Source organism: Arachis ipaensis, chromosome B8 (genome assembly GCF_059453495.1).
Source record: "Arachis ipaensis isolate K30076 ecotype BB chromosome B8, ASM5945349v1, whole genome shotgun sequence".
Lineage (NCBI taxonomy): Eukaryota > Viridiplantae > Streptophyta > Magnoliopsida > Fabales > Fabaceae > Arachis > Arachis ipaensis.
The window spans coordinates 78,553,769-78,578,841 of NC_142443.1; the positions used below are offsets into that span (position 1 = coordinate 78,553,769).

The following is a 25,073-nucleotide window of genomic DNA, read 5'->3' on the forward strand; positions in this document are numbered from 1 at the left end:
CCTTTCATTTGTCATGCCTTTTCTTTCTCCTTTCATACACTTGGCTGCTAGTGTTCCCACCATCCTTGTTTGGTTCTTGTTGATCTTGCCAAAAGCCAGCCCTATTCATAGCTTCTTCCACTCTATCTTCAAGTCTCATAGCCCTGTTCACTTCCATCTCACTTCTCATTTTGAAAAATTCATCAAAAGTTGGGAATGCCGGATCCATGTTGTGCATATGTTCTCCAATATAGTTTAGCTTGATTTGGCTATTGACATTATAATCAGCTTGCACTTCATACCTTGCTTCTTGGAGTGTTGTGAACTCCTTGAAAGGCTTCAAACTTTCAGCTTGCATTTGTTCCAGCTTCCCAAAAGATTCATGAGATTGAAAGGCATGTTCTTCTTGCATCGCAAGAAATCTTGACTCGAATTCATTTTGTTTGTTGATTATTCTTAGCTCTCTTTCTTCTTGTGCTTGTTGGTTTTGCAAGTACAGAGAATGGTATTCCTCTTGCCTCTCTTGGATTCTAGTGTACTGTTGAGACAATCTCCCTATTGCTTCTTGCATTTGAGTCATATCCATATTGCCATGTGGGAAAAAGTGTGGCTGCTCCTCCTCCTCTTGTGGCTCTTCTTCCATGTGTGGCTCATCTTCTTCCATTGGTTCTTCTACTTCCCTTCCTCCATGTGGCCTTCGGCCTTGATGTGCTTCAAGGGGCATCATCATTCTTTCAATGGTTATGGGCATGCCTTGGCTTAACCACATTGGATTCTCCTCTTCCAATGGGACTTTAGCCTTTGCACACAATTTCCAAATGGTGCTCGGATAGTACAACCAAGATCCGGCCGAATTCTTTTCAGCTATCTTTTGAATGTCTCTTGCAAGGATTTCATGAACTCTTATCTCTCCACCCACCATGATACAATGCAGCATTAAGGCTCTCTCCCTGTTAACTTCTGAGGTGTTCACTGTCCCCAGAATTGATCTTTTCATCAACTCATACCAACCTTTTGCTTCCGGAATGAGGTTACATCTCTTTAGGAACTTGTATTTGTTCTTGTTGTCCCCTTCCCATTCTGAGTTCTCAAAACAAATGTCTCTTGCAATCTCCTCATAATCTTGATCCTCAGTCAATCTTTGTTGGTATCCCGGTTCATCAAAGCAGACTGACTTTAGTTTCAAGACTTTTTTGATTGCCTCCGGGCTAAAGTCTACTTCCACCCCACGCACATAGCTCTTGTACGTTGGGGGTTCACGCATGTCAATCCTTGGGACATTTGCATAGAACTCTCTTATGATGTTGGCATTAACTCGGGTGGTTGGCGATGTAAGTTCCTCCCATCTCCTCTTCCGGATTTTGTTCTTTATTTCTTGACATCCATCATCCGGCAACATGAATGGAATTTCAGGATAGATTTTTTTCTCGTTCATCCATTGAATTTGCATTTGATGAGACCAAGACTTGAACTTCCATTGGTCATATTCATAAGTTTCTTCCTCTACTATTGGATCTTTTCCTTTTCGTCGTTTGGTTCTTGAGGAGGATGCCATGATCACTTGGTTGGTTGAGAGGGAATGTGAAGAATGTTGGAGAGTTTGATATGTGGTTGGAGGAAACAGTGATTCGGACTGAATTTGTTATGACAAGAGATTATGAAGAGAAGTCTAAGTGGTTAGAGTTTAAAGTAGAAGAAAGATTGCACAAGGCTTGTTATGTTGAGGAGTGATTCGGTTATGTGCATGGCTTGAAGGTGGTATGCTTTTAAATGAGCAATGAAGGGCTAGGATGCAATTAGACCTTATGGGAATCAAGGGTGTGCATGTATGGATGAATGAAGACAAAATTTGCTCCTTCCCTTGCCTTTGCCGTGATCATTCTCAAGGAGTGGCAGATTTCTTATTTGAAGCATGTGATAGGATTTTGTCCTTATGCTATGCTTTCCTTTGTCTTGTCCTTTTCTTTGAAGATTCTTTGACTTCCTAGTCACCACAACAAGACAACACACATTAGTCTCATCCAACCGTAGCAAGGGTGTACTTTTTATTAAAGCTTTATGAACCATCAATCCTTGTCTCATTTAAACCGTGATACTTCCTTTGGAAGACACCAAACTTGATGTTTGGTAATATATAAAGAAAATGAGTTTCTTCTTCCAATTAGTGAAGTTTAAATGTTCATAAGAATTGTTTTCATCATACTTTCTTTTTCTCTCTTTTTTTCATGAAGGATTAATTGTATCCTTGAATTGGTGCATCAAGGTTTGATGAACATCAAACTTGTTTCCTGTCAAAGGGTTTATCACAATTAATGCCTTCATAAAAAAAATTCTATTTATAAGGTTTTGAAAAATAGAAAAAGTATGATTATTGATGCATGAATTTCAAATTTTCATGAAGCTATGTGGACACCAAACTTAGTGTTCGGCCATATGCTCTATCAAGATATTTTAAGCATGTGAAACAAAATCCTTTATGATATTGGTTAAGTGTGCTTGAAGACACACCAAACTTAGCATATGTTTCAAAATAGTGCATGCCATAAATGGACACGTTCATGAAAAGAGAAAAGAATTCATGCATCAAGTGATCATAATTTATTGAATGTAAAATGACAAGAATCTTAAAGCATGGGTTGCCTCCCATGGAGCGCTCTTTTATTGTCACTAGCTTGACATTGAAGCTTTCTTTTATGGTGGTTGGTGCTTGTAGGGCCTCAATTTGTCTCCCCTGACCGTGATCCTCTTCTTTGTTCTCTGGTGTTCAATTTCAGCATGCTCTAATGATAGTATGTTGCTGACAGTGTAGTAATCCTCGGTTTGTTGATTTGCCCCCAACTGTTGATATATCAGTTGCACTTTGTCACCTTTGGAAAGCCCCTCTGTTGGAATCTTTCTATTTTTCCAGCCCCTTTTTGCTTTGTTTCTGCGTTTCATTTTTCCTTTTGTTGATCTTTCTTTTCTGGCCATAGGCTTTCCTTGGGGGCCTCTCTTTTCAGTGGCTAATACTCTACTATCCTCTTTTTGGGCTTTTTCATCAGTCTGCACATTCCTTAGCATTGGGATGTTGCTGTGACTCTCCTGGGCACTCTTCATATAGTCTTTCTTCTCCTTGCTGAATTGTGCCTCTGGTAATACCTTCAGAGTGATGCTCTGGTCATGCATCCTTAGAGTTAATTCCCCTTCCTCTACGTCTATGATAGCTCTAGCAGTGGCCAAGAATGGCCTTCCCAGTATAACAGAGTCACCATCATCATCGTTTGATTCTAGAACCACAAAATCAGCAGGATATATAAAACTATCCACCTTGACCAAGAGATTTTCAATTACACCCCTGGGGTATACCATTGACTTGTCTACCAGCTCCAGAGACATTTGTACTGGTTTGACCTCCTCTATATGCAGCTTTTTCATCAGGGAAGATGATATTAAGTTAATGCTTGCTCCGAGATCACACATTGCTTTAGTGATTGTCAATTTCCCAATGGTGCAAGGCAACAGGAAGCTCCCTGGGTCCTCAAGCTTGGGAGGAAGCCCCTTTTGAATCAAGGCCCTGCATTCCTCAGCAATCATTATGGTTTCTTTCTCATCCCACCTTCTTTTCTTGTTGATAAGATCCTTCAAAAACTTGGAATATAGAGGCATTTGCTCAAGTGCTTCGGCTAAGGGAATATTAATTTCCAGCTTCTTGAAGATCTCAAGGAACTTGTGAAAATGCTGGTCTTTAACCTCTTTGTTGAACCTCTGGGGATATGGCAGTGGAGGTACAAAGGTTTTTTCTACTTGTTGCTTTTGATTCTTGGTTGGTTCTTCAACTACTTCATTTCCTTTTTTTGGAATTTTTAGTTGTTCCTCCTTTGCCTGAGTTTGCTTTGAGGCTTCCTTTGACTGTTCCTCTTCTTGCTTCTTTGTAGTGGCATTGTTGCTTGTCAATGCTCTCCCACTTCTCAATTGTATTGCCTTGCATTCTTCCTTGGGATTTGGAATTGTGTCACTGGGCAGTGAGTTTTAAGGTCTCTCAACAGATACTTGCTTGGAGAGTTGCCCCATCTGTCTCTCTAGGCTCTTTATAGAGGCTTCCTGGTTCTTGGCTACCATTTCTTGGTGTTTCAACATTTTGTCTATCATGGCTTCCAAGTGAGTGATTCTTTGGGCTTCAGGTGATACTTGAGGTGGGTTATGAGATGTGGGTGGTGGATGGTAGGCACTTTGGTTGGTGGATTGGTTATTAGATTGGTATTGGTTGATGTTGGGGTAGTTGTTTTGAGGTTTTCTGAAGGGGTTTTGGTTAGTCTGCTGCTGGTTGTGATTTTGGTTGTTTCTTGGATTGTGTTGGTTTGAGTTCCTCTGCCATGGTTGTTGGTTTTGGGTATGGTTATCTCCCCATCTGAGGTTTGGGTGATTCTTCCAGGATGGATTGTATGTATCACCATACACTTCATTTGGTCCTTGGTTGTGCATATACTGAACTTGCTCTTGTTGTTGTTCTTCTTGAGTTTCATCACTCTGTCCCCATGTGGTTGATGGTTGGCTAGTGTTGACTGCTGCAACTTGGAGACTATCAATCCTCTTGGCCATTTGCTCAAATTGTTGTTGAATTTGCTGCTGCATCATCTTGTTTTGAGCTAGGATTGAATCCACTCCTTCTAGCTCCATTACTCCTCTTCTTTGTGATGGTTGGCGGCTTCTTTGATGAGCAAAGAAATATTGGTTGTTGGCCACCATATCCACAAGATTCTGAGCTTCCTCAGCAGTTTTCATTAGTTGTAGTGAACCTCCAGCAGAATGATCTAATGCCTCCTGAGATTTCAATGTCAGGCCTTCATAGAAATTTTGCAGCACGTCCCATTCATTGAACATCTCTGGAGGACATTTTCTGATTAAGGCTTTGTACCTTTCCCATGCTTCATACAAGGATTCAGCATCTAATTGTGTGAATGTCTGCACCTCAGTTTTCAGCCTGATGACTCTTTGGGGTGGATAGAATTTGGCTAGAAATTTAGTCACCAAGTCATCCCAACTAGTGATACTTCCTTGGGGAAAAGTTTCAAGCCATTGTGCAGCCTTATCCCTTAATGAGAAAGGGAACAACAGAAGCTTGTAGGTTTCGGGATTCACGCCATTGGATTTGACAGTGTCACAGATCCTTAAGAAGGTAGATAGATGTTGATTTGGATCCTCCAATGGTCCTCCCCCAAATGAGCAATTGTTCTGGACCAATGTGATGAGTTGTGGCTTCAGTTCAAAGTTATTTGCATTGACATTAGGGGTGAGAATGCTACTTCCACAATGTCTAGCATTTGCAAAGGTATAGGAAGCCAATACTCTCCTCTGTTGTGGTTGGTTATTGACTCCTCCTTCTGGATTAGATGTATCTCCTTCCATCTCGTGGAATTCTTCGTCTGATTCCTCTTCTCCAACAATACTTTTCCCTCTTTCATCTCTTCTTAACCTCCTGAGAGTTCTTTCGTCTTGTTCATGAAAATTGGGTATGGCTCTTCTTGTACCTGACATACAAGCAGAACATAAGAACACACAAACCAGTTACACTTCAATCTACTGCTAGAATGAAGTTTTAGTTAGCTTAAGCAAAAATTCAAACAGTTAGTGGGTTAGTCAAAATTAAAGAAAAAGTGCTTGATCTAGATTACCACCTCACTTAATCATTGTCAATCTAATCAATCCCCGGCAACGGCGCCAAAAACTTGATGAGATATTTTGGTGAGAAACGTAAATCTCTCCCAAAACACCACAAAACTAACCGGCAAGTGCACCGGGTCGTATCAAGTAATAAAAACTCACGGGAGTGAGGTCGATCCCACAGGGATTGAAGGATTGAGCAATTTTAGTTTAATGGTTGATTTAGTCAAGCGAATCAAGTGTTGGTTGAGTGATTTGTGACTTGCAGAATGTAAATTGCATTGAAGTAAAGAGAACAAGAAATGAATTGCTGAATCTTAAAGAACAAGAAATTAAATGGCAGAAACTTAAAGTGCAAGAAATGTAAATTGCGGAATCTTAAAGTGCAAGGAATATAAATTGCTTGAAATGTAAAGGGAGTTGGGGAATGGATTTGCAGAATTTAAACAAGGAAAAACTAAATTGCATCAAACAGAAGAGGGAAAGGGAATTGGGATTAAACCGGATCTTGAAGCAGTAAAGTAAATGAACAGAAAAAGCAATAAGCAGGGAATTGAAATGAGAAATTCAGATCTCAGGACCCAGAGACTAGAAAACCAAGTCTAGATCTCAATGCCTTCCTAGATCCAACAAGAACAATAGCAAGGAAATTGTAAATTGCAAAGAAAAGAGATGAAGAACAACGAACCGGAAATGGAATTCAATTAACAGTAAAGAAACAGAGAGATCCAAGATTGAGATTGAAACAGAATTTCTTCAATTCTCCAATCCAAGATCCAAGACAAATGTAAAATGAAATTGAAAGCAATGAAAACAAGAAATTAAAGTTCACTCAGTGACAAAAGCTTCCCAAAAAAACTCTTCTGAAAATTCTAAAAGGAAAGCTCCCCGAATAACTTGAATTCTATCCTATTTATACATTTTCCAAAATGATCTTCAAGCCTTGAGTTGGGCCTTTGTTCTTGGTGGAAATGGGTTGAAAGAGGCCTTGGTTGATTGCTCTTGAAGATTGAAGAAGAACCGAAGTGAACCAATTGAACCGGTTTTGAAGTTAGCCAAAGCTGGACTTAACGTTAGGGCCAAAGTTAGGGGTCTAACTTTGACCCCAACTTTTCATAGCAGCAAGCCACATCCTTCTGGTTTGGACGTTGGTTCCAACGTTAGGGGTCTAACTTTGACCCTAACGTTGGCAATGCTTAGTGCTAGTGGCGCCAACGTTAGCCTCCAAGTTAGGGGGCTAACGTTGGCGCAAACGTTGGCCTTCCTCCTTTGTAATTTAAGTGCCAACGTTAGCCTCCAAGTTAGGGGGCTAACGTTGGCGCAAACGTTGGTGCCCAGGGGAGAAACTTCTCAAGTTCCAACGTTAGCCTCCAAGTTAGGGGGCTAACGTTGGAGCCAACGTTGGCCACTTCCTTGCAATGTCATGTGCCAACGTTAGCCTCCAAGTTAGGGGGCTAACGTTGGCTCAAACGTGGGGAGCCCAGGGAGTGATTTTTCATGCCCAACGTTAGCCTCCAAGTTAGGGGGCTAACGTTGGGGCTAACTTCATGCATCCCGGTTCAATTTCACTTATTCCATTGTCCTCTCTTCACTCCTAGCCATTCCTCTTTGCTTCAACCTTTCTCCAAGCTTTCTTCACCTATCATTGATCAACCAAACTAATCAAAGCTATGCTCAAAATCATGAGATATTCGATCTTTCATAATATGCAACAAATATAGCCTAAAACCTCATGAAATGGCATGAATTCATATATGGTTGGTTCAATCAAGGGAAACATGAAAATCTACTCAATTAGCTTGCTTGTGGCTTAAGAAAGTGCATAATTCTAATGAAAACAAAAGAAAAAGACTAGCTAAAATAGGCTAAGATGACTTGTCATCAGGTAACGGCGCTAAAAACTCAATACGCACGTTCATGTTCTTAATTCTGTTTCACAACTTCGTACAACTAACCAGCAAGTGCACTGGGTCGTCCAAGTAATAAACCTTACGTGAGTAAGGGTCGATCCCACGGAGATTGTCGGCTTGAAGCAAGCTATGGTTACCTTGTAGGTCTCAGTCAGGTGGATTCAAATGTATTAAGAGATTATAGTGTACTAAAAGATAATTAGAATAGGATAGAGATACTTATGTAATTCATTGGTGAGAATTTTAGATAAGCGTATAGAGATGCTTTCGTTCCTCTGAACCTCTGCTTTCCTGCTGTCTTCATCCAATCAGTCCTACTCCTTTCCATGTCAATGGCCACCTGTCCTCTGAGTGAAAATGGTCCAATGCGCTGTCACTGCATGGCTAATCATCTGTCGGTTCTCGATCATACTGGAATAGGATTTACTATCCTTTTGCGTCTGTCACTACGCCCAACACTCGCGAGTTTGAAGCTCGTCACAGCCATCCCTTCCCAGATCCTACTCGGAATACCACAGACAAGGTTTAGACTTTTCGGATCTCAAGAATGGCTGTCCATGGGTTCTAACTTATACCACGAAGACACTAATAACTCAGACTCGGTCCCCTGTATTAGATATCCAAGAGATACTCATTCTAGCTTGTTTGCATGTAGAACGGAAGTGTTTGTCAGGCACGCGTTCATAAGTGAGAATAATGATGAGCGTCACATAATCATCACATTCATCATGTTCTTGGGTGCGAATGAACATCTTAGAAGCGGAATAAGTTGAATTGAATAGAAAAATAGTAGTACTTTGTATTAATTCATGAGGAACAGCAGAGCTCCACACCTTAATCTATGGTGTGTAGAAACTCTACCATTGAAAATACATAATTGAAAAGTTCAGGCATGGCCGAATGGCCAGCCCCCATAAAGGTCTCAGATAGCATAAAACTAATCAAAGAGAATCTCCAAATACAATAGTAAAAAGTCCTATTTAAACTAAACTAGTTACTAGGGTTTACAGAAATGAGTAAATGATTCAAAAATCCACTTCCGGGGCCCACTTGGTGTGTGCTTGGGCTGAGCATTGAGCTTTACACGTGTAGAGGCTTCTCTTGGAATTGAACGCCACTTTGTAACATGTTTCTGGCGTTTAACTCCACTTTGCAACCTGTTTCTGGCGTTTGACTCCAGAATGTAGCATGGAACTGGCGTTCAACGCCAGTTTACGTTGTCTATCCTTAATCAAAGTATGGACTATTAAATATTGATGGAAAGCCCTGGATGTCTAATTTCCAACGCAATTGAGAGTGCACCATTTGGAGTTCTGTAGCTCCAGAAAATCCACTTTGAGTGCAGGGAGGTCAGAATCCAACAGCATTTGCAGTCTTTCTTCAACCTCTGAATCTGATTTTTGCTCAAGTCCCTCAATTTCAGCCAGAAAATACCTGAAATCACAGAAAAACACACAAACTCATAGTAAAGTCCAGAAATGTGAATTTAGCATAAAAACTAATAAAAACATCCCTAAAAGTAACTAGATCCTACTAAAAATATACTAAAAATAATGCCAAAAAGCGTATAAATTATCTGCTCATCAAAAACCACTAACAACTTTTTCAAAATTCTTTTTAATTAACTAATTATTTTAAATTTTAATTTAATTTTAATTCTCTTCTTAAATTTCGAATTCCAACTAATAATTAAAATAAAAACAAAAATATTTTTCTTCTCTTTTAAATAATTTTCGAATACACACACTCTCTCATCTCTTTCTATTTATTTTATTTATTCACTAACACTTTTCTTCTTAAAAATTCGAACCCTCTCCCTCTCTCTTGTTCGAATTCTTCTTCTTCTCGCTTAATCATTCTATTTCTTCTATTTCTCTACTCACATAAAGGAATCTCAATACTGTGACACAGAGGATTCCTCTTCTTTTTTATTCTCTTCTTTTTCATATGAGCAGAAACAGAGATAAAGACATTCTTGTTGAAACTGATCCTGAACTTGAAAGGACTCTAAAGAGGAAGCTAAGAGAAGCTAAAGCACAACACTCTGGAGAGAACCTTACAGAAATTTTTGAAAAAGAAAAAGACATGGCAGCCGAAAACAACAACAATGGTGGAGATGCAAGGAAGGTGCTTGGTGACTTTACTGCACCAACTTCTGACTTCTATGGAAGAAGCATCTCAATTCCTACAATTGGAGCAAACAACTTTGAGCTTAAGCCTCAATTAGTTTCTCTAATGCAATAGAATTGCAAGTTTTATGGACTTCCATTGGAAGATCCTCATCAGTTCTTAGCTGAATTCTTGCAAATCTGTGACATTGTTAAGACCAATGGGGTTAATCCTGAGGTCTACAGACTTATGCGTTTTCCTTTTGCTGTAAGAGACAGAGCTAGGATATGGTTGGAATCACAACCTAAAGAAAGCCTGAACTCTTAGGAAAAGTTAGTCAATGCTTTCTTGGCCAAATTCTTTCAACCTCAAAAGTTGAGCAAGCTTAGAGTGGAAGTCCAAACCTTCAGACAAAAGGAAGGTGAATCCCTCTATCAAGCTTGGGAAAGATACAAGCAATTGATCAGAAGGTGTCCTTCTGATATGCTTTCAGAATGGAGCATCCTATGTATATTCTATGATGGTCTGTCTGAATTGTCCAAGATGTCATTGGATCACTTTGCTGGTGGATCTCTTCATCTGAAGAAGACGCTTACAGAAGCCCAGGAACTCATTGAAATGGTTGCAAATAACCAGTTCATGTAAACTTCTGAAAGAAATCCTGTGAATAATGGGGTAACTCAGAAGAAAGGAGTCCTTGAGATTGATACTCTGAATGCCATATTGGCTCAGAATAAAATATTGACTCAGCAAGTCAATATGATTTCTCAGAGTCTGACTGGAATACAAGTTGCATCCTGCAGTACTAAAGAAGCTTCCTCTGAAGAAGAAGCTTATGACCCTGAGAATCCTGTAATGAAAGAGGGGAATTACATGGGAGAATCCTATGGAAACACTTATAATCCTTCATGGAGGAATCGTCCTAATTTCTCATGGAAGGATCAACAGAAGCCTAATCAAGGCTTCAATAATAATGATGGGAGAAATAGGTTTGGCAATAGCAAGCCTTTTCCATCATCTTCTGAGCAACAGACAGAGAATTCTAAGCAGAGCCTCTCTGACTTAGCAACCATAATCTCTGATCTATCTAAGACCACTCTCAGTTTCATGACTGAAATAAGGTCCTCCATTAGAAATTTGGAGGCACAAGTGGGTCAGCTGAGTAAAAGAGTGGCCGAAACTCCTCCTAGTACTCTCCCAAGCAATACAGAAGAGAATCCAAAAAGAGAGTGCAAGGCCATCAATATATCCAACATGGCCGAACCTGTAGAGGAGGGAAAGGCAGTGAATTCCATAGAGGAAGACCTCAATGGACGTTCACTGGCCACTAAGGAGTCCCTATTGAGGAACCAAAGGAATCTGAGGCTCATACAGAGACCATAGAGATTCCACTGAACTTACTATTGCCATTCATGATCTTTGATGAGTATTCATCCTTTAAAGAGGATGAAGATATTGTTGAAGAGCAAGTTACTCAGTATCTAGGAGCAATCATGAAGCTGAATGCCAAATTATTTGGTAATGAGACTTAGGAGGATTAACCTCCATTGCTCATCAATGAACTGAATACCTTAGTTCAACAAAAATTACCTCAGAAGAAACCGGATCCCAGGAAGTTCTTAATACCTTGCATTATAGGCACCATGACCTTTAAGAAGGCTCTGTGTGACCTTGATTCAAGTATAAACCTCATGCCACTCTCTATAATGGAGAAACTAGGGATCTTTGAGGTACAAGCTGCAAGAATCTCACTAGAGATGGCAAACAATTCAAGAAAACATGCTTATGGACTTGTAGAGGATGTCTTAGTGAAGGTTGAAGGCTTTTACATCCCTGCTGACTTCATAATCCTAGACACTGGGAAGGATGAGGATGAATCCATTATCCTTGGAAGACCCTTCCTAGCCACAGCAAGAGTTGTGATTGATGTAGATAGAGGAGAATTAGTCCTTCAATTGAATGAGGACTACCTTGTGTTTAAGGCTCAAGGATCTTCTTCTGTAACCATGGAGATGTAGCATGAAAGGCTTCTCTCAATACAGAGTCAAACAGAGCCCCCACACTCAACTTCTAAGTTTGGTGTTGGGAGGCCATCATCAAGCTCTGAGTCTCTTTGAAGCTCTCTAAGAGCTCACTGTCAAGCTATTAACATTAAAGAAGTGCTTATTGGGAGGCAACCCAATGTTATTTAATTATATTTAATTTCATTGACATTTGTTTTCCATTGTTATTTTATGTTTTCTTTAGGTTGATGATTGACGTGGCGGAATTTGGCAGATTAAGAAATTATTATGAGAGATACGTTGCAAGTACAGTTCTTAACCAACAAAAATCCGCTTATCAATTTAGAAGGGTTGTCACAAAATTAGAATTAAAATACTGGGAGTATGAATCCTAGGTCGTCTCCCAACGAGTTGCAGAAAGATGTGCTATTTTATTAATCAGATGTTTTCCAAAATGGTTTTGAGTTTGATAAACAGGAAATTAAATCAGAGAATTTATGTAATTTAAATAAAAATCTTGACCGGAAGTAGATTAATCGGAAGTTCTATCCTTGTTAGAGTTCTCCCAAGATTAATTGATAATTGAAGGTTGTTCTGCTCAGTTATCCTTTACTAGGTAGAGGAAAGTCAAGCAAGTTGGAAGTTGATTAGCGGATAATTTATACGCTTTTTGGCATTGTTTTTATATAGTTTTTAGTATGATTTAGTTAATTTTTAGTATATTTTTATTACTTTTTAAGCAAAATTCACATTTCTGGACTTTTACTCTGAGTTTGTGTATTTTTCTGTGATTTCAGGTATTTTCTGGCTGAAATTGAGGGACCTGAGCAAAAATCTGATTCAGAGGCTGAAGAAGGATTGCAGATGCTGTTGGATTCTGACCTCCCTGCACTCAAAGTGGATTTTCTGGAACTACAGGAGTCCAAATGGTGTGCTCTTAATTACGTTGGAAAGTAGACATCCAGGGCTTTCTAGCAATATATAATATTTCAAACTTTGCCCGAGTTTAGATGACGCAAACTGGCGTTCAATGCCAGTTCTCTGCCCTATTCTGGCATTAAACGCCAGAAACAGGTTGCAAGTTGGAGTTAAACGCCCAAAACAGGTTACAACCTGGCGTTTAACTCCAGAAACAGCCTAGGCACGTGTAAAGCTTAAGTCTCAGCCCTAGCACACACCAAGTAGGCCCCGGAAGTGGATTTCTGCACTATCTATCATAGTTTACTCATTTTCTGTAAACCTAGGTTACTAATTTAGTATTTAAACAACTTTTAGAGATTTATTTTACACCTCATGACATTTTTAGATCTGAACTTTGTACTCTTTGACGGCATGAGTCTCTAAACTCCATTGTTGGGGGTGAGGAGCTCTGCTGTGTCTCGATGAATTAATGCAATTATTTCTGTTTTCTATTCAAACACGCTTGTTTCTATCTAAGATGTTCATTCGCACTTTAATATGATGGATGTGATGATCCATGACACTCATCACCATTCTCAACCTATGAACGCGTGCCTGACAACCACGTCCGTTCTACCTTCAATTGAATGAATATCTCTTGGATTCCTTAATCAGAATCTTCGTGGTATAAGCTAGAATCCATTGGCAGCATTCTTGAGAATCCGGAAAGTCTAAACCTTGTCTATGGTATTCCGAGTTGGATTCAGGGATTGAATGACTGTGACGAGCTTCAAACTCACAAGGGTTGGGCGTAGTGACAGATGCAAAAGGATCAATGGATCCTATTCCAGCATGAGTGAGAACCGACAGATGATTAGCCGTGCGGTGACAGCGCACCTGGACCATTTTCACTGAGAGGACGGATGGTAGCCATTGACAACGGTGATCCACCAACACACAGCTTGCCATAGAAGGAACTTTGCGTGCGTGAAGAAGATGACAGTAGGAAAGCAGAGATTCAGAAGACAAAGCATCTCCAAAACTCCAACATATTCTCCATTACTGCATAACAAGTATTTATTTCATGCTCTTTTATTCTTCGCAATTCAAACTGATAATTATAATTGACATCCTAACTAAGAGTTACAAGATAACCATAGATTGCTTCAAGCCAACAATCTCCATGGGATTCGACCCTTACTCACGTAAGGTATTACATGGACGACCCAGTGCACTTGCTGGTTAGTGGTACGAGATTGCAAAAGTGTGATTGTGATTTCGTGCACCAAGTTTTTGGCGCCGTTGCCGGGGATTGTTCGAGTTTGAACAACTGACGATTCATCTTGTTGCTTAGATTAGGAAAATTTTGTCTTTTGGGTCAGAGTCTTTTATTTTCTTTTCAAAAATTTTCCAAAAATATTATTTTTCTTTATCAATTTTTAGTTTTTCTGTGAGTTTAGTGTCATGTTTTAAGTTTGGTGTCAATTGCATGCTTTTCTTTGTCTTTCAGTTTTTGAATTGCATGTTCTTTGTTCTTCCTTGATCTTCAAGTTGTTTTTGTCAATTTTTCTTGTTTGATCTTTAGTTTTCCTGTTCTGTGTCTTTTCTTGTTTTTCTTGTGCTTTTTCAAAATATCAGTTTTCAAAAAAAAATTTATTTATTAAATACCTTATTAAAACACGTTAAATTTATAGCTCAATTGGCTAGAGCGTTGTGCTTATGTTCTTGGTAATTGGCTATCTTCTTTTTAAAAGTTTTTCAAAAATAATTTTTTTTTGAATAAATCTTGTGCCAAACTTTAAGTTTGGTATTCTCCTGTTAACTTTTCTTTAGTTTTCAAATATTTTATTTTGGTTTTCTAAAAATTTTAAGTTTGGTGTTCTATCTTCATGTTCTTGTTGTTCTTGTGAGTCTTCAAAGTGTTCTTGAGTTTTCCTTGTGTTTTGATCTTCAAATTTTTAAGTTTGGTGTTCCTTGGTGTTTTCCCTCCAAAATTTTCGAAAACAAGGAGCATTAGATCTAAAAATTTTAAGTTGTGTGTCTTTTGTGTGTTTTTCTTTTTCATCATAAAATTCAAAAATAAAAAAAATATCTTCTCTAACTATTTTTGAGCAAATATTTCAAAATTTTTTTCAAAAAATTTCAGATTTCAATTTCAAAATTTTATCTTATCATATCTTAGTTATCAAGTTTTTAAAAAATTATATCTTTTTCAAAAATATCCTAACCACTTTCTCTCTCCTCACTTTTTCGAAAATCCTCATAAAATATTTTCAATTCTTTTTTTTATTGTAGTTTTTATTTTATTTTATTTTACTATTTCGAAATTTTTTTAAATATAATAAAATAAATAAAATAAATCCACATCATCTCCCTTTCTCCATCATGGACCTAAGTGGAAATGAACAGTCCAGAAGGACTCTGGGGTTATCTGCTAACCCCACTACTGCTTCATATGGGAGTAGTATCTGTATACCCTCCATCAGAGTTAGTAGCTTTGAGTTGAATCCTCAGCTCATTATCATGGTGCAGCAAAGTTTCCAGTATTCCGGTCTTCCACAGGAAGAACCTACAGAGTTTCTGGCACAATTTTTACAAATTACTGACACAGTACATGATAAGGAAGTAGATCAGGATGTCTACAGATTATTACTGTTTCCATTTGCTGTAAAAGACCAAGCTAAGAGGTGGTTAAATAACCAACATAAGGCTAGCATAAGGACATGGAAACAGCTGTCAGAAAAATTCTTGAATCAATATTTCCCTCCAAAATGGATGACACAGCTAAGGCTGAACATCCAAGGCTTTAAATAAGGAGATAATGAATCTCTTTATGATGCCTGGGAGAGATACAGAGAGATGCTAAGAAAATGCCCCTCTGAAATGTTTTCAGAGTGGGTGCAGTTAGACATCTTCTATTATGGGCTTACAGAGAAAGCTCAGATTTTTCTAGACCACTCAGCTGGTGGATCTATACACATGAGAAAGACAATTGAAGAAGCTCAAGAGCTCATTGATACAGTTGCCAGAAATCAGCATATGTACCTAAGTAGTGAATCTTCCATGAAAGAAGAGGCTAAAACAGTAACTACTGAACTCAGTCCTGCAGAACAAATTACTGAATTCAATCAGCAATTAGATTTTCTAACAAAACAGCTGGCCGAATTCAAGGAGATACTACAAGACACAAGAATGGCTAATATGAATATGGAATCACAATTGAATCAGACAAAACAGCAATTATCAAAACAGATAACAGAGGAGTGCCAAGCAGTTCAATTAAGAAGTGGAAAAACATTAAATACCTCAACTCAAAGCAGCAGAAAGCCAAGAAAAGAACAGCTGACAGAGGATGAGCAACCTGCTACCCAAAATCCCTCTGAGGACTGTAAGAGCCCAGAGAGGAATAAGTCTGGTGTTCAAACGCCAGAAAACGGTGAGAATCTGGCGTTCAACGCCCAATCCATGTTCAGTTCTGGCGTTCAAACGCCAGTGAGGGATCAAACACCTGCAAGTGCTGATAATAACTCCTTCAAGAAGGCTTCTCAACCTGCCTCTGTAGGAAATAAACCTACAGCAACTAAGGTTGAAGAATATAAAGCCAAAATGCCTTATCCTCAGGAACTCCGCCAAGTAGAGCAAGATAAGCAATTTGCCCGCTTTGCAGACTATCTCAGGACTCTTGAAATAAAGATTCCGTTTGCAGAGGCACTTGAGCAAATACCCTCTTATGCCAAGTTCATAAAAGAGATCTTGAGTCATAAGAAGGATTGGAGAGAAACTGAAAGAGTTCTCCTCACTGAAGAATGCAGTGCAGTCATTCATACCTAGCTACCCAAAATTTCCCTTTCACGTTCCATACTCATGTATCAACCTTTATTTTGATTTTATCATATATGCATTGATTGTTGGACTTTAACTTATCATTGGGGTAATTTTGTCCCCTTATTTACTAAAATATTATGAATTTTTTTTTCTTTTTGAACATGAAAATAAACATAGCTTATCAATGCACATAGATTTTTAATTTTCTTTTATAGTTTCACATGAGTAGGTACCCAAATTCCCATTATCTTATCATGACACATTCCTTTATTAACCTTTGTTCCCACAATCTTTCCAAACTCAATTAACGCACAATTTCTATCTTAAGCTAACCAAAGATTCAATAGGAATATTTAATTATTTTTTTTTCTGCTTAAGGCTAGTAATGTGGTAAAATGTAGAACAAATGGGATTAAAACGGCTCAAAGTGGCTAACAAAGGTAATTAAAAGGGTAGCTTATTTGGGATAAGTGAGCAAACAAATAATGGCCTCAATCATATGCAAGCATGTAAATACACTAAATAATGGACATACAGGATAAAACAAAATTCAAATTACAATCATAGAGAAATAAACACACAAGAATAAAATAGTTATGGTTAAATAATGTAACCATGTATTTAGGCTCAAAGTCTCACAGGTTGTGTGTTCTTTAGCTCAAAAACCATGTTCCAATTACAACTTCAAACAATTTTAACATAAGGGTTTTTATTTAAATTAGTGAAAGATTCAGGTCTTAGGAGAAACTTATTATCCTTTCAATCAAGTAGAATATGCATGCAATTAACCTATTACTATGCAATCTATCATATTCTAAAACAAGAAATTGAAAAACTAACTAAATATTCTATTTTATTGGTGTTAAGGAAGAGAAATTACCTCCGGAAGTTAGGCACTGACCGACCTCCCCACACTTAAGGCTTTGCACCGTCCTCGGTGCCATCTGTCAGGAACAAAGGGGGCTGGTAGCAGTATCTCCACAGTCGGAACCGTCATGGCTCCCTGTGCTGGTAAATGAAGTGGAGTCCGGGGTGTCTGGGTCCTTGTCAGGCCTGTGGTTGCCTGTGAGTAGCTCCTTAAGGTATTTGAATCGGCGCAAGTTGCGGCGCTCTCGTAGCTTCGCTTTCTGGTCTTGCCGGTCTAACCTCTCCAGTATTTGATGGAGCAGCTGACTTGTTGAAGGTGCTTGTGGTGTGGAAGGGGAAATATCTGCAGCTTGTTTTGCGGACTGGTTGGTAGTGGCTGTTGGTGGCCTGAGATATTTCCCGTTAGGGACGTACTGATCATCCCGTGGAAGTATGGCTTTGGTGTCCCCAGCTCTATAGGAGACTCCGGCTGCTACGATAAGATTTGAGACAAAGGCGGGAAAAGGTAGGTTGCCCGCAATTTATACGTGTCCCATGGCATTCCGGATGTGTCTTGGTAGGTGTAGAGGCTAGTCTGTGAAGATGCACCATAGTAGAACGGCCATGTCTGCAGTGAAGGAGGACTCATGAGTGCTCAGAAAGACTTAGTGGGACATAATCTGTGCCCATACGCGAGCCTCCAAGGTAAGTGCGGAAGCCGATATTCCCTTAGGTCGGGAACGATGGTATCTATAAACCCATCTGCTGCCAGGTTGTGCGATAACTCTGAGAACGGCATCCCAGTCAAATTGGTATGTCTGGCGCTTGAGTGCGGCCTCTTGGAATGCGTCCAATCCTTCTGGAGCAGGGGGAGATCCAAAGCTCATTGAATGGCCTCTTCTGTAATGGGGATTTGCTTCTGACAGATATAGATAGATTGCAAGGTTGGCGAGTGGAAATTAGAGTAGAACTCGACTACCCATGAGAGATTAACTTGTCGTGGCTGTCTTTGTAGGAATCCCAGTGTCTTTGTTCAATTCGCGGCTCAACAAATTCAGCAATATGAGTCGGGAGGATAAGCAGGTATTCGTTGTTGTAATTCCTTGCTGTCAGGATGGGAAACATCTGCTCACAGAAGCGGTTGGGAAATCGCGCAGTGTCCTTTGCTGGGAAGGCTTTCTCTTTTTCATCGACCTTTATAATCCTCTTAATTCGTTTTATTGAGGGCGTAACTGCAGTTGAAGATGGTTCTGCCATTAATGCTCTTTTTGTTCCTCTCCTTGCTGGTGGTTTTGGAGTAGCTTTCTCTTTTCCTTTCTTGGTGGCCATCCTGAAAGGGAAAGAGTAAGGATGTTAAGATGTCAAGGGTTAGAGCAAGGAAGAGAACGGGAAAGGTGGTAATCAAGGCACATTAAAGATGAATGATGTTAACACATGGTCATGACTACATGTGAAAAATCATCAATGGAAATATAGCAAGTGCATATGATGACAGTTAAATGCAAGGTGTTTATTGGCATGCCGGGAAAGGCATGAGTAGCATAGATCAAGCATTCAATGTCCAAGTTAGATTACCAAGCCTTTCAAACTAATAACCTGTTTGTAATAACAATTATATTTAAATAATATAATATAAAAATGGTTTTGTAAAAAGCAAGCATTTAGGGTAGTAGAATAAAAGAAATCTAAAAATAGTGCACAATGCCATATGGGCGTTTTCACAAACACATAGCATGCATGGTGAATAAGCTATTGAAAGTATTAAATTGAACATGCAAGCAACCCTTAAAAATTAATATATAATTGTCAAATAATTCCGTAACAATCCACAAGCAAAATATAAGAAATAATGACCCAAATAAATTTCCAACACTAATAAAAAGAGGAAGAAAGAAAAAGAAAACAAGTATGGAGAAGAGTTATTGAAAAAGAAAACTAAGAAGAGAGAAAGGAACAATCATACCATGGTGGGTTGTCTCCCACCTAACACTTTGCTTTAACATCCTTAAGTTGGACGCTCCACTAGCTCAGTCTTCTGCTGTGGGTAGATCTTCCAAGAGGAAGATCTCTAGCTCCTTCTTATTCTTCATCTTTTCACCATGATAAAGCTTTAAGTGATGTCCATTGACTTTGATGAATTCATAGCTTGAAGGATGACTCAGGTGAAAAACTCCGTATGGCTCAGCCTTCTCTACTCTATATGGGCCGTCCCATCTTGATCTCAACTTGCCTGGTATGAGCCTCAATCTGGAGTTGTGAAGGAGGACTAAGTCCCCCGGTTGGAACTCTCTCCTTTTGATGTGCTTATCATGCATAGCCTTCATCTTTTCCTTGTAAAGCCTGGAGTTCTCATAAGCTTCTAGGAGAAGGCTTTCTAATTCCTACAATTGCAGCTTCCTTTCAGCTCCGGCCTTCTCAAATCCCATGTTGCACTCCTTCACTGCCCAAAAGGCTTTGTGCTTGACTTCAACTGAGAGGTGACAGGCTTTACCATAAACTAAGCGGAAGGGACTCATCCCAATGGGTGTCTTGTATGCCGTTCTGTATGCCAGAGTGCATCTTATAGTCTGGTGCTCTAGTCTCTTCTATGAGGTTTGACTATCTTCTGCAATATACGCTTTATTTCTCGGTTAGACACCTCAGCTTGCCCATTAGTCTGGGGATGGTAGGCTGTTGCCACTTTATGAATTATCCCATGCTTCTTCAGTAATCCTATTAGTCTCTTGTTACAAAAATGGGTGCCTTGATCACTCACGATAGCTCGTGGTGATCCAAAACGACAGACGATATGTGATGAACGGATAATTTATACGCTTTTTGGCATTGTTTTTAGTATGTTTTTAGTAGGATCTAGTTACTTTTAGGGATGTTTTTATTAGTTTTTATGTTGAATTCACATTTCTGGACTTTACTATGAGTTTGTATGTTTTTCTGTGATTTCAGGTATTTTCTGGCTGAAATTGAGGGACTTGAGCAAAAATCATATTCAGAGGTTGAAGAAGGACTGCTGATGCTGTTGGATTCTGACCTCCCTACACTCAAAGTAGCTTTTCTAGAGCTACAGAACTTAAAATGGCGCGCTTCCAACTGCGTTGGAAAGTAGACATCCAGGGCTTTCCAGAAATATATAATAGTCCATACTTTGGCCGAGTTTAGATGACGAAAAAGGGCGTTGAACTCCAGTTCTACGCTGCAGTCTGGAGTTAAACGCCAGAAACACGTCACGAACCAGAGTTGAACGCCAAAAACACGTTACAACTTGGCGTTCAACTCCAGAAGAAGCCTCTGCACGTGTAAACTTCAAGCTCAGCCCAAGCACACACCAAGTGGGCCCCGAAAGTGGATTTATGCATCAATTACTTACTTCTGTAAACCCTAGTAACTAGTTTAGTATAAATAAGACTTTTTACTATTGTATTAGACATCTTATGATTTTTAGTTCATCTTGGGATCATATTGATCACGTATAGGGGGCTGGCCATTCGGCCATGCCTGGACCATCACTTATGTATTTTCAACGGTAGAGTTTCTACACACCATAGATTAAGGTGTGGAGCTCTGCTGTTCCTCATGAATTAATGCAAAGTACTACTGTTTTTCTATTCAATTCAACTTATTCCGCTTCTAAGATATTCATTCGCACTTCAACATGAATGTGATGAACGTGACAATCATCATCATTCCCTACGAACGCGTGCCTGACAACCACTTCCGTTCCACCTTAGATTGAATGAGTATCTCTTGGATCTCTTAATCAGAATCTTCGTGGTATAAGTTAGAACCCATGGATGGCCATTTCTGAGATCCGGAAAGTCTAAACCTTGTCTGTGGTATTCCGAGTAGGACCTGGGAAGGGATGGCTGTGACGAACTTCAAACTCGCGAGTGCTGGGCGTAGTGACAGACGCAAAAGGAGGGTGAATCCTATTCCAGTATGGTCGAGAACCTCCAGATGATTAGCCATGCCGTGACAGAGCATTTGGACCTTTTTCACAGAGAGGATGGGATGTAGCCATTGACAACGGTGAGGCCCTTACATAATGCTTGCCATGGAAAGGAGTAAGACTGATTGGATGAAGACAGCAGGAAAGCAGAGGTTCAGAGGAACGAAAGCATCTCTATGCGCTTATCTGAAATTCTCACCAATGATTTACATAAGTATTTCTATCTTTATTTTCTATTTATTTATTATTTATTTTCGAAAACTCCATAATCAATTATTATCCACCTGACTGAGATTTACAAGATGACCATAGCTTGCTTCATACCAACAATCTCCGTGGGATCGACCCTTACTCACGTAAGGTTTTATTACTTGGACGACCCAGTGCACTTGCTGGTTAGTTGTATCGAAGTTGTGACAAATTATGAATTAAGAGTAGAGCACCAAGTTTTTGGCGCTGTTGCCGGGGATTGTTTGAGTTTGGACAACTGACGGTTCATCATGTTGCTCAGATTAGGTAACTTTCTTTTTGTTTTGTTTTCAAAAAAAAAATATTTTTTTAATCTATGTTCTTCAGAATTTTTAAGAATGAATTCTAGTGTTTCATGAAGCATGTTGAAGCCTGGCTAGCTGTAAAGCCATGTCTAAAATCTTTTGGACTGAGGCCTCCACATGTTAGTGAATTGCTTGTGCTGCTGAAGCTTGGCTGGCCATTGGCCATGTCTAGTGTCTTGGACCGAAGCTTTCACTGAAAGCTTGGCTGGCTAGTGAGCCATGTCTAATTCCTGGACCGGAGCTTTAGACTAACATTGAAGATTCCTGGAATTCATATTAAAAATTTTGGAATCCTTATTTTTCTTTTTCATATAATTTTCGAAAAATCAAAAAAAAATTTAATAAAATCATAAAATCAAAAATATTTTTGTGTTTCTTGTTTGCGTCTTAAGTCAATTTTAAGTATAGTGTCAATTGCATGATCTAAAGTTTGCATAAAATTTTCGAAAAATTCATGCATTCATAGTGTTCTTCATGATCTTCAAGTTGTTCTTGGTAAATCTTCTTGTTTGATCTTGATGCTTTCTTGTTTTGTGTCTTTTCTTGTTTTTCATATGCATTCTTGCATCTATAGTGTCTGAACATGAAAGATTTCTAAGTTTGGTGTCTTGCATGTTTTCTTTGCATAGTAAAATTTTTCAAAAATATGTTCTTGATGTTCATCATGATCTTCAAAGTGTTCTTGGTTTTCATCTTGACATTCATAGCACTCTTGCATGCATTCATTGTTTTGATCTAAAATTTCCATGCATTGAACATTTTTAGTGTTTTTCTCTCTCATCATAAAAATTCAAAAATTAAAAAATATCTTATCTTTTTAGAAATCTTATCTTTTTAAAATCTTTTTCAAAAATCATATCTTTTCTATTTTTTATTATTATTTTCGAAAATTTCAAAAATCTTTTTCAAAATATTTTCAAAATCTTTTCTTATCTTTATCTCATAATTTTCGAAAATCACATCATCAATTAATATTTTGATTAAAAAATTTCAAGTTTGTTACTTACTTGTTAAGAAAGATTCAAACTCTAAGTTCTAGAATCATATCTTGTGATTTCTTGTGAATCAAGTCATTAATTGTGATTTTAAAAATCAAATCTTTTTCAAAACTAATTTCAATCATATCTTTTTCAAATTCAATTTCAAAATCTTTTCTAACTTCTTATCTTTTTAAAATTGATTTTCAAATCTTATCTTTTTGTTTCAATCATATCTTTTTAAATTTCAATCATATCTTTTTCAAAACTACCTAACTAACTCTCTCCTTCTAATTTTCGAAAATATCTCCCTCTTTTTTAAAAAAATTCTTTTTAATTAATTAATTGTTTTAAATTTTAATTTTAAATTTTCCCCCTTTAATTTTCGAAATCATCAACTCCTTTTCAAAAAATTATTTTCGAAATTCTCTTCTCTCTCACCCTCTTCTATTTATTTATTTATTCATTTACTAACACATTCTCTTCATCTCAAATCACTGCTACTATCCTCACATTTGTGTTTGGATTATCCATTCTTCTTCACTCTTATTCCCTCTCTTCTTCTACTAACAACAAGGGAACCTCTATACTGTGGTAAAAAAGATCCCTATTATTATTTTTCTGTTCCCTTCTTTTTCATATGAGCAGGAGCAAGGACAAGAACATTCTTGTTGAAGCTGATCCAGAACCTGAAAGGACTCTGAAGAGAAAACTAAGAGAAGCTAAAATACAACAATCCAGAGACAACCTTACGGAAAATTTCGAAAAAGAAGAGGAGATGGCAGCCGAAAATAATAATAATGCAAGGAGGATGCTTGGTGACTTCACTGCACCTAATTCCAATTTACATGGAAGAAGCATCTCAATTCCTGGCATTGGAGCAAACAACTTTGAGCTTAAACCTCAATTAGTTTCTCTAATGCAACAGAACTGCAAGTTTCATGGACTTCCATCTGAAGATCCCTTTCAGTTCTTAACTGAATTCTTGCAGATATGTGATACTGTTAAGACTAATGGAGTAGATCCTGAAGTCTACAGGCTCATGCTTTTCCCTTTTGCTGTAAGAGACAGAGCTAGAATATGGTTGGACTCTCAACCTAAGGATAGCCTGAACTCTTGGGATAAGCTGGTCAAGGCTTTCTTAGCCAAGTTCTTTCCTCCTCAAAAGCTTAGTAAGCTTAGAGTGGATGTTCAAACCTTCAGACAGAAGGAAGGTGAATCCCTCTATGAAGCTTGGGAGAGATATAAGTAACTGACCAAAAAGTGTCCTTCTGACATGCTTTCAGAATGGACTATCCTGGATATATTCTATGATGGTCTGTCTGAATTAGCTAAGATGTCATTGGATACTTCTGCAGGTGGATCCATTCACCTAAAGAAAACGCCTACAGAAGCTCAAGAACTTATTGACATGGTTACTAACAACCAGTTTATGTACACTTCTGAGAGGAATCCTGTGAGTAATGGAACGCCTCAGAAGAAGGGAGTTCTTGAAATTGATGCTCTGAATGCCATATTGGCTCAGAATAAAATATTGACTCAGCAAGTCAATATGATCTCTCAGAGTCTGAATGGAATGCAAGCTGCATCCAACAGTACTCAAGAGGCATCTTCTGAGGAAGAAGCTTATGTTCCTGAGAACCCTGCAATAGCAGAGGTGAATTACATGGGTGAACCCTATGGAAACACCTATAATCCCTCATGGAGAAATCACCCAAATCTCTCATGGAAGGATCAACAAAAGCCTCAACAAGGCTTTAATAATGGTGGAAGAAACAGGTTTAACAATAGTAAACCTTTTCCATCATCCACTCAGCAACAGATAGAGAACTCTGAGCAGAATCCATCTAACTTAGCAAATATAGTCTCTGATCTATCTAAGGCCACTTTAAGTTTCATGAATGAAACAAGGTCCTCCATTAGAAATTTGGAGCCACAAGTAGGCCAGCTGAGTAAGAAGATCACTGAAACTCCTCCTAGTACTCTCCCAAGCAATACAGAAGAAAATCCAAAAGGAGAGTGCAAGGCCATTGATATAACCATCATGGCCGAATCCAAGGAGGAAGGGGAGGACGTGAATCCCAAGGAGGAAGACCTCCTGGGACGTCCAGTGACCAACAAGGAGTCTCCCTTTGAGAAACCAAAGGACTCTGAGGCTCATCTAGAGACCATAGAGATTCTATTAAACCTCCTTACGCCCTTCATTAGCTCTGATGAGTGTTCCTCTTCAGAAGAGAATGAGGATGTTATTGAAGAGCAAGTTGCCAAGTTCCTTGGTGCAATCATGAAGCTGAAAGCCAATTTATTTGGTAAAGAGACTTGGGGAGATGAACCTCCCATGTTCACCAATGAACTAAATGCATTGGATCAACTAAGATTGCCTTAAA

At 38.7% G+C, this 25,073-nt stretch overlaps 1 non-coding gene across 1 annotated transcript; it reads right to left on the reverse strand.

Moving 5' to 3' along the window:
- Positions 1 to 23,860: 23,860 nt before the first annotated feature.
- On the reverse strand, positions 23,861 to 23,968 carry LOC148548546 (small nucleolar RNA R71). Its single transcript, XR_015897385.1, has one exon. It is a non-coding gene; the product is annotated as a small nucleolar RNA R71 (small nucleolar RNA).
- Positions 23,969 to 25,073: the final 1,105 nt, after the last annotated feature.